Below are 10,521 nucleotides of genomic sequence, written 5' to 3'. Positions count from 1 at the left end.
TGGATAAACTTCGACTCATATGGCTTGTTCCACTACTTGTTGAATCATACACAAAGACACGTTTTATAACATCGAGTTACCAATGCGTTTCGTGCAATCAATGTACAACCAACTCATAGTAACAACTCATATCTCTAGGTTTGAAGAATATAAGATATTATCGTCTCATGATCACTCGTGATAAAATCCATGAAGTGATTCCAATGAGCGCGGGTTGAATCCAATACTCAGAACTTATGAGCACTCATGAGTGTTGTAGCCCTTTGTCCAACAACTTAGACCTCTACAAGCCAACCCATGACAGTCTTAATTCATATCTACTTCCAACATATGACCGACTGTGGATGGTTTGAATAACTTAGTCATTCCGGAAGAATAACCTAGTTTATTCGGGAAGTCAAAACATGCAAAGTGAAACACAATAATAATTGAATCCAATATGGTATCAAAACCTATGAACATAAATAAAACACCTTTTATTTATCACCATATGATTACACATTATTCATTGTATACTGTTTCAGCTATCAACTTTTATTCTTGAATTTAAAACAATAGTTATCCCATGCTCTAAGCATGTACACTATGTTTTCTAAACACTAGTCATGCCATACACCAAGTATGCATAATATGTTTGTCTATGATCTTTATTTTGTGAACTAGATCAAATGAACATAACTTCAATGATTCTCTTTTCACACTCCCAAATCCTTACTGCAAATGCAAGAATTCCAAATTCATGTCATTTACTGAAATCTGTTAGATTCTAAACTTATATGCATCGATCCTCTTGTAATGATTATGCACAAAGTCAGAAAGACTTAACAACAATCATTACAGAGCATTCCAAAGGAGATCAAGTCCTTGGAACCATCCTTCTTGCATTAAGTTTCCTTAATCTTACACAGATTGAAAATTCTAACTTTAAATCATTTCCAGATTCCATTTCGACTATCACTTCTGAACAAGAGTTGCCTCCTTACAGATTATGTCAATATGGCCCTTCCAGAATTATCACTATACTTCCAACTGTCCTTGAGCAACCAATCTTTGGTAAACCTTAGATTTTCCTCGACAATTGTTTAATCCTTTTAGTCATATCCAATTCTAAACCTTTTCCCTTCTTAATGCCCTAGGCATTTCGAAAATTTTAGAAAGGATGAATATAGCACATGTAATCGGTCCTATATCCGAAGCATATGGGACACGATTCATGATGTCTCACATAAAGACTAAACCAGTCTTTTGCTATAACATTTCCATTTCTATTTGCCAAGTTCTCATAATTCAGATTATGAAAAGGTATGCCGTAATCATAATCGAATTTAAGAACGCAAATAATGGACCCATATACAGAATTTCCTTATGTTGAGCCACTCCAACATGAAATTCATATATATCCTTGACTAAATGATTAAAACCTCACGATCTAAGCTTATAGATTTGAGATGAAGTATAATTTCCTCTCCCTTAATTATAGCAAAACAACTCTTTCCCAGTTGAAACTTTTGTTTTCTATAATTAACATTGCTAACTTGCGATACTTATCATAATTATCATGCTCCCACTAACATGATGATTATTAGCATAACACTTATGCTCCCACTAGCTTTGACATGTACTCAGAAATTAGCTGGACTTCTAGAAATCAATACTTTATTGACCAAAGTTCAGATTTCTGATACTGGATTGTTTTTGATAGAACTTTATCAAAATCATACACCTTCTCTTAGATAGCTCATGGGTGTGTCAAAACAATTTTAAGAACTATGAAAAGGGATGCCGTAATCATAGTCTTGATTGTTTTGACCTTTGCCATTTCTCACAAGTCCAGGTTAGTGTGCCGGTAAACCACACACGCTCCACTAACGACTTTGAGAATGCAAATATCACAATTGCTATCTACCTAAAATCTACTTAGTGGAAGTGTTTCCTCACCATCATTTTCATGAATCAGAGAGAAACCTTATGACACTTAGATTTATTGGTGTATGAGTTCCTACCCATATGAATTTGTCAAAACCATAATCACAAAACAAGGATAATGACAAATCCAAAACCATATGGATTGAACTCAATCTTAATTTCTTGCCACCTGGCAGCTCAAGGGCCTACCATTGCTTCCAAGTTGTTGTGCAACACATTGAGAACTCTAAGAACTCATATGCAAAGCCAACTTTAACTAGAATGGGCACAGAATATGTGAACACGATAGGTTATAAACCTCAAGTCGTGTGCTAGTGAGGAACTTTAGGTTCTATTCTTGATTAGTTCTTGAGACTTTCAAGACTTTTAAGACTCCTACTGTCCTCTTGACCTACAAGACTCCCTTGTTAAACATCCAAGAGATAGTGCGGATTCTAATCAAGACAAACACTTCACACAATTGGCCTTAGTTGGTCTTTGTTTTATCCAAAACATCACAACTTACCAATTTCAAATGTACAAGAGTAGAAAACTTTTACTCTTACATTTGATAAGTGTTTTAAACCTTCTTTAAGACATGTCACTCAAATTACAATCTTGGAGTATGACTCTAAGACTTGTATTGGAACGAAGTATGACTCATCTTCTTGATTTAACCATTTCAACAATTCAAGATCTCTTCTTCTTAGTCATAAGATTGCACTAAGACTTCCTTAGAGAACAAATTTTGATATGGTTTCTTAATCATTAAGATGATCACAAAACTGATACTAAAGTACTCTCCCATCTTTTCAGATTTGAGAAACTTTTATCCTTCTACCTAATTTGATTCTTCTTATTCGCTCTGCCTTACATTGGAACCTTTTCCAATGTCTCAGAGTTACACTTAAGCTTGTAAGTATAATCATATTTACTGAGCTTTAGTAAACTATGACGAATAGTCTTATCAATCTTTTGTGGTGGACTTAATCAGTGCACATGACTATGTACTCGATCCCTTAGTCCATTACTTGACTCACACATCCATGTGAACAAGTAATTAGTCTTAATTTTTCCAATACTTGAAAGTTCTCATTCATCATGCTATACAACTTGCATGATTCCAAGTCCCGGTCCAATTGAGACTTGGGTGATGAGAATCTTTCCATTATTTGATAAATTTAGACATTACCACAAATGAAAGAATCAATTTCATATTTCCACTCTTGCTATTAATGGAATCATATAAGCAACAATTTTTTCCTCAAATGCCATTGTAAGGATATTTTAAAATAACTAAAATAAAAATTTTCTTTTATTTTAAAACTATGCGGAAAAACTTATCCTTACAATCCATATGAAAACTTGTTGTTATCTATTCCTAAGCAATATCTCATAACTTCTAAGAAGTAGCTAAAGAATCCGATCTTCAAACTACGCGATAGAAATCCATCTACGCGATCAGATTCAGCATATTCTTTCTTTAAGTTTCTTCATTTTTTTTTATTCTTAAAACATTACCATGTGACCCAGGCACATCATGTATCAGGAATCTCATAATAGAAACTTAACAGAGTTAGATAGTGGACTTTACCTGAAGTAGAGTCAATCTTATTGACTTTAACATTCTTAGGTAAATTTGGCAGCTTCGCAAATAACGACCCTTACTTTGGCAATATAAACATATGGACCCATTGATAATGGTACATGGGACTATCACAGACTTAGCTTTTTCTCTTTACCATTTGGTCAACCTAGTTGACTATGGTCAATCCCTTTCCTTGGGAAGAGAATGTTTTTTCTGTATTTCCAGTGTCACCATTGTCAATGTCCATAAAGTTTCAGGAAGTTGATCTTAGCAAATAGATAAGATCATTAAGGGTCTTGTCATAGTCTGTTTCATAGGTGTTCCAAAAGAACTCACTATGTGACTTAGAAAGTAGTTGAGCCACTAACTTTCTCAATACTTTGACACCCAACTCTCCCGGCTTGTCAATATGTGACTACATCTCCAAGATGTGATCACACCTAGACCTTGCCTTGCCATTAGGGCTTGAGTGATCTTAAACTTTTCAAGAACTTGTGGGTTAGGGAGAATAATTGGAGGAGGAGAAAGAAGTATGAAATCCATGGGACATCATCTTCATTAGGAATGCTTGTTTCAAGAGATTTGGGAAGATCATAAATGTCTAAACCAGACATCTTTTGGGAGATATTCAAGATAGTTGATCTAAAGTCCTTAATATGACACCCAATATGAAATATTAAGGCTAGGACCCAACAAACTATTTTATAACTTAGAAGAGGTATGCCGTAATCCAAGCTATAAAACAATTTGAAGGTAGGTGAATGACGATTCACCAATTTCCACCAAGATAAACGAAATGTATTATTAGGTTTTAATTGGATTTGAAACTCCTAGATTTTTTGAGATTCATTGAACTGTTCAATGGCATGTTTCAATATCGAGTGTGCCCTTCAGGTTTTGTGACTGGGATGCCGAGGATCACAAAACAAGGTGTGAAGTAACAATGCAAATTACTTGGTACCCTTAAGTGTTTACCCCTCAATCGATGTGCCGGTTAACCACACACGCTCCATCGATACTATGATAAACATTAAGTTACCCTTTGCCTACCTTGTTAAATACGAGTTAGTGTGCCGGTTAACCACACACGCTCCACTAACCGACTTAAACAAACTGCAAAGTGTAATTTCATGGATTAGCACCTTATTCACATTTTCCTAAGTAACTAAGATTGGGTATTATTTAGAGTTTAGTTACTTAGTATTTATCATTAATACTTTTAATGAAGGGAGAATTATAGTCATGTCAAACGCGTTCGGCTAACGACCCTCCACCAGTCAAGCAAGCGGTGGGTGAGAGTGGACACCCATTAAGTTGCCATTTTATAGGCAACAACCTTATACCCACCTTATAGACCGGCTTCGTGAATGAGACGTACTAGCGGTAAGAACGACTTTACTCTTATACATATAAATATTATTAACTTATAATATTATAAAGTATAAGGGTTGAATTTTAACTTTTAAAATTCTAAGGGCTAACTTGGAATTAAAGTATTCATAAGAGAAAACTTTACAAATTCCAAAACTTGAGGGCAAGTTTTGAAACTATTCAAAACTAATTAATTCCATAACTTATGTATTTAAAGTAGTTTTAATCCAAAAACTCTTCAAGTTCCATAACTTGTGGACAAATTATGGAAGACTTTAAACTAATAAAGAATTAACCTTTTCTTTATTTTATAACTTATGGAATTAATTAAGGTTACATATTTTATTTATTTATTTATTAATGAAGTGACTCTTGGACCTCCATAACTTAAGGACAAGACTCATCATCTTTTGTAACCATTGCCAACTTTTATGAGTTTTTATGAAACTTAAATGTGAATTTTCATATAACTTGAGGACAAGTTACAAAAACACATTTAAGAATCAACTCTTAGATTAATTTGGATTGAAAACAACTTTTCACTCAACTTTTCTATTAATCTAAGCAACTCATAAGAACAAGATAATTCAAATCAAACTTTTTTATGTAATTAGTCTAACCTTTAAACTAATACAAAACATGAATCTATTGACAATTATCTTTGAAAATGGATTACCATGAACATTACCACATTTAAAAACAAGTTTATAAGTTCAAAACAACTTAGGGTAATGTTCCTAGTCCATTTCTAGCCAAAAACCTCGAAGATATACTATCTGGGGTCCAACTCGTCGAGTGCATGAACACAACTTGTCAAGTTGGATGCATTTTGCCTTGGACTCGTCGAGTCCCATCATGGACTCGGCGAGTCAGCTGGGCTGACAGCATCAAAACTCGATTTTTCAGCTTCTATTGCAGGTATAACAAGAAAACAAGCCTAGGCTCTGATACCACTGTTGGGTTATGAGCATTCTAACACTCCTAAGTGTACATGCAACCCTAAATACCTTGGATCTATGTTTTCTCTATTATACATGCAAATATGAATATCCAAGGTATTATCCTAAACTAGCATACACAACTATCAATATAACAAGATAGAATACATACCTCTTTGATGGTGCTTGTCTTCATGAAGCTTGAGTGCGTAGTGCCCCAAGTGTGACACCTCAAATGGTTCACACAACACCATAAGCACTTGGAATAACTTAGAGAGAAATTAGAACACTTCATGAAATCGTCTAGCCCTCATACACACACATAGTCACGATTTCTTGAGCCATGGGTTTCTTTTATATGGTGGCTATTAGGGTTACACCATGTAACTCATGACTTTACCCATTCCTTATGCTCCATGTATTTTAACCTCCATGGAGTATCCATGGGTCACCCCATGGACTTAGTCCAACATAAGGAATCTTGGATCACAAGCCCACATATATAAGAATGAATGATTTACACAATCAACCCATATATTTAATTAGTCTCCTTTTGATCACTTAATTAATTCCAAATTAATTCTTGATCAATACTAATTAAATAACCTTATTAATATATTAGAACTTATAATATATTAACAAACCTTAAGTGTTATTTCTCTCATTTTAGTCTATCCAAGTGCATGATGCCATGCAACCCAAATGGACCATGCCAGGTCAGGTCAAGTCTTACCAATTATAGTTATGGACTTAGACATTAATCCAACAAAAAGTTTGTCTCAAACTCCTCTTCCCTCGACGGTGACTCAAAAATCCGACAGCCCCACAAAAAAAACATTGAACAATTCCCTCTCTAGCCGCCAAGACGAACAAACAGAAGATTAGGGTTGTTTTGCGAAGCTAATGATTTGGTTAAAGGGGATGTATGTGACAACCTGAAATTTCCATTCTGTACAAACCATTTGAAGCCAATAAATGTAGAACAGTTATAGTGAAAACTCAGACTTCGAGTATAAGTTTGGCAGTTTTCAGGATTTTACACTTAAGGAGATATTAGGAGAGTGGGTGCACTAGGGTTTTGTGCAACACTGTTATTCCAATACTTTAGGACATTAGAGTTCATTTCAGGAATAAAAATATTTTCTGCCAAAAATATCTCAGGATTATAAATAGAATTCTAAACCAAATTGGTTCATTAGTTACATTTCATTTAGAGAAAAGTCAAAAATCTCTCCCACGGATCTTCAGGATTTTATACCAAAACGTGAGTAACTCTTTCTAGTAGTGTTAGAAAGCTTTAAATGTGTTCATAACATAGATTACATAGCTAAATCATTAGATTTAGGAGTTTACTCCCCAAGGTGTTCTTGGGCGGTAAACTCCCGAAACCGAGCCTAGACTGTCCGCCGTGATATACTACTGCCTTGGACTTGTATAGGAGTGTATTAGGGACATGAAATCAAGAAAGGATCACCCAAGTTTGGGAGTTCACGGCCCAAGAGTATCTTAGGCCGTAAACTCCAAAGTTCATGCTCAAAATGGTGCTTTTAAGGCACCTAAGTCCTTAGACTTTTACCTAGACTGGTTCCCATTAAATCAAGGGCCTTAAACACAACAAAATCACCTTACAAAGTGATTTTATGGCGATGACTTGGTTCATGGGCCGTAAACTCATTAAAGGGGCACCAAAGTTTGTCAAGGGTCTTCATATGCTTGGAATAAAAGCCTAGAACCTATACCACTTGTGCATGAGACTTGAAAACATCAAAAAGACTCATCCTTACGAGTTTACGGCTGCAAACTCTAAGGGAAATGGCCTTAGGGCCGTAAACTCCTCAAAGGAGTGTTTCTTGGTCTTAAACCCTTCCAAGAATTTAACCACCAAGTTGGAATAATTCTAGGAATCATTTGGAACTTCAAAACACACAATACCCCCATGGTTGGGAGTTTATGGTCATAAAATTAAGAGTTTACAACCGTAAACTCCATGTGTGTTGTTATTTAAAGAGTAAACTCATTTATGTGGTCCTTTGGAATCCTAAACCCAAGTACCTTGTCCCACAATGGCTTAGATGCAATCCTTAGGGCTTAAAACACTTATATAAAGTGTTTATTATGCTCTACGATGTCTTAACATTATCAATTAGTAATTTAAGACTAATTGAGTACATATATGTGTGATTATATGTTCATTAGGATCGTAGTGTGTGCACAAGTCCTCACTTGACACCTAGCAATCTTACACCGTCCAGTTCATCCAAATCACCATGTATAGGTGAGTTCATACCCCTTAATCAATGTTTTAACAATTTTTAAATGTTTTATGGGGGGGGGGGGATACAAGTAGAATTATGCTAGTTACTATATCAATCACATGTGATTAGTAAGCAGCATTCAAATGATTGGCTACTCAATAGCCATTTTACCAAACAATTTTCCTTCAAATGATTTTCATAAACATTTTATATGATTAAAACTCTTTGTTAAGTTGTACACTTTACTCTGTACGCTTCATTTCAAAGTCATTTACAAATGTGTTTCAAACAAATGTTCTTTTATACTTTAAACTGTTTTATCAAACCTATGCCTTCAAACCGTTTTATAGATTGACATCAAATCGATCTTTTCTTAAGATAATAATTATGCTCAAAGGTGTTACAAAACTTACTTTATGCTTTTATATTATAAATGGCATGCCTATATATGTATATTTATATGAGTAATGTTTAAAAGACTTAGGAAGGCTATCCACCCTATTTCCTTTTTGCGCTTGAGATGTGGTCTGGTGGGATATCGGGCACCCGTCTGAAGGTCGTTTAAATATTAGTTATATATCATGTGTACATATGTAGTCATAAAGGTTCTTCCAGTCCAATCAATACCCTTGGGTAGCAAGGGTATACATCCATGTCCATACGTACCAGTTAGATTACTAGTAAACTACGATAGGGGTAGTTTAGGAAGATACTAGAGCTATTACTAGAACACAATATCATACTATGAGTCAGTTCATTCATGAGTCAATACTTACTACTATGAGAACATATACAACTATACTAGAGAGGAACATATAAGAACATATACAACTATACTAGGAAGAGAACATATATAACGATACTAGAACAAGTAACATTACATTACATATACATGAGTACGTTAACAATTGTGATCCACTGTATCAGAGCATGCCTTAAATGTCATGGCCCGAGTTGTAGCCAGAATTCTCTTGGAGGGAGAGCGTGAGTTTGCATCTAGATATATACTGGATTGACTATCCTACACCTTGCTGCTAGCTACAGCCGGACCTGTAGGTCTGCGGGTGCCAAACGTCATTCCGTTTTACGACCACTCGTATGTCGTTGTTACCAGTCAATAGTATGGTGCAATTAATCACATAATACCTTAATATAAATCTGGTTTAAGGTAGTTAGTACAGTAGTAGTTCCTATAATACAACACTACAGTACTTCATTAATTTCCCCTTTTCACATTTTAGTGATCATTTCACTTAAACATTAAATGTAAAAACTATATTTTGTAAATGATAGTTACACTTGGGAAAATTACACACTTTTACAAGAAACGAACATTTAGAACAGTTAAGTCTTGGTAGAAGACTACATTGAGAACAGTTAGGTCTTGGTAGAAGACACACTTTATATAATAGTAGGAATCATAGGGATTTCTAGGGTTTTTCAAACGTTACAGTTGTTTTACAAACATTTTTACATTTACAGTTCATATACATTTTCAATACTTACAATTCATATACATTTCCCATACTTACTGTTCATAAACTTACAAATTCTTACATACAAATTAAGACACTAAAATACTTATGATCTCACCAGCTTCAAAGCTGATACTTGCTTTCAAAATTACTTGTATCCTCAGGTCATCATAGACAGGTACCGATGTAAGGACTAGGGAAGATGGAGCTCGTTGAAGACTCATCTTTCATTTTGATTTATGCTTTAGTGTTTATCAAAATTTGACAGAACACACTTGTATAATAATTCTATTATAAATGCAATGGATGATGTTGTTGCTTGTTTACTACTTCACATTGTTGTGATACTGTACATGACGTCCTCCGCCCCAGAACGTTTCCGCCGTTCTTGGTTTTGGGGTATGACAATCTATGAACTAAATATGAGCAATCGTCCCTAACAGAAGATCCCAAGGGGACCCTGATGTCAAAAGAAGGCTTTCATCCCAAGGGTACCTGATGTCAAAATGTGGCCGCCAATTAGGGTTTTTTTTTCACGTGGAGGATGTAGTTGGAGGCTTTCATGCAGAGAAACTCGAGTTGTGTTGGATGAATGACTAGGGTTGGAGGCACTGGAGGTGGGTGAAGATGAAGTCGATCCTTAGGTCTTCTTTCTTGCTAATTCAAAGATTAGCGTCGATGGTTGAGAAAGGATCGAACAGGCGGGGGTTTTGATTTTTATGGATTCCATTTCCCCCCTTTGCTATTAAAAAGCACGTTTCATTAAAATTATAAAGCGACAGGCACAGATGACGCACGTTTAAGATAAAGCACCCTTCATGTTTTTTTTTCCTTCAGACGCTAATTTAAAGGCACACAATAATGCGTGATGTAAATCCTTAATTTTTTTTTGAAGAGATGACACTATTTTAAGAACACTCTCTTTTGCGTAACATAAATCAGTGCGTATCGTAAATTGCGTGTCATTAAAGGCATATATTCTAGTAGTG

Source organism: Lactuca saligna, chromosome 8 (genome assembly GCF_052625555.1).
Source record: "Lactuca saligna cultivar CGN05327 chromosome 8, ASM5262555v1, whole genome shotgun sequence".
NCBI classification, from domain to species: Eukaryota; Viridiplantae; Streptophyta; class Magnoliopsida; order Asterales; family Asteraceae; genus Lactuca; species Lactuca saligna.
This window is presented reverse-complemented; position numbering follows the sequence as displayed.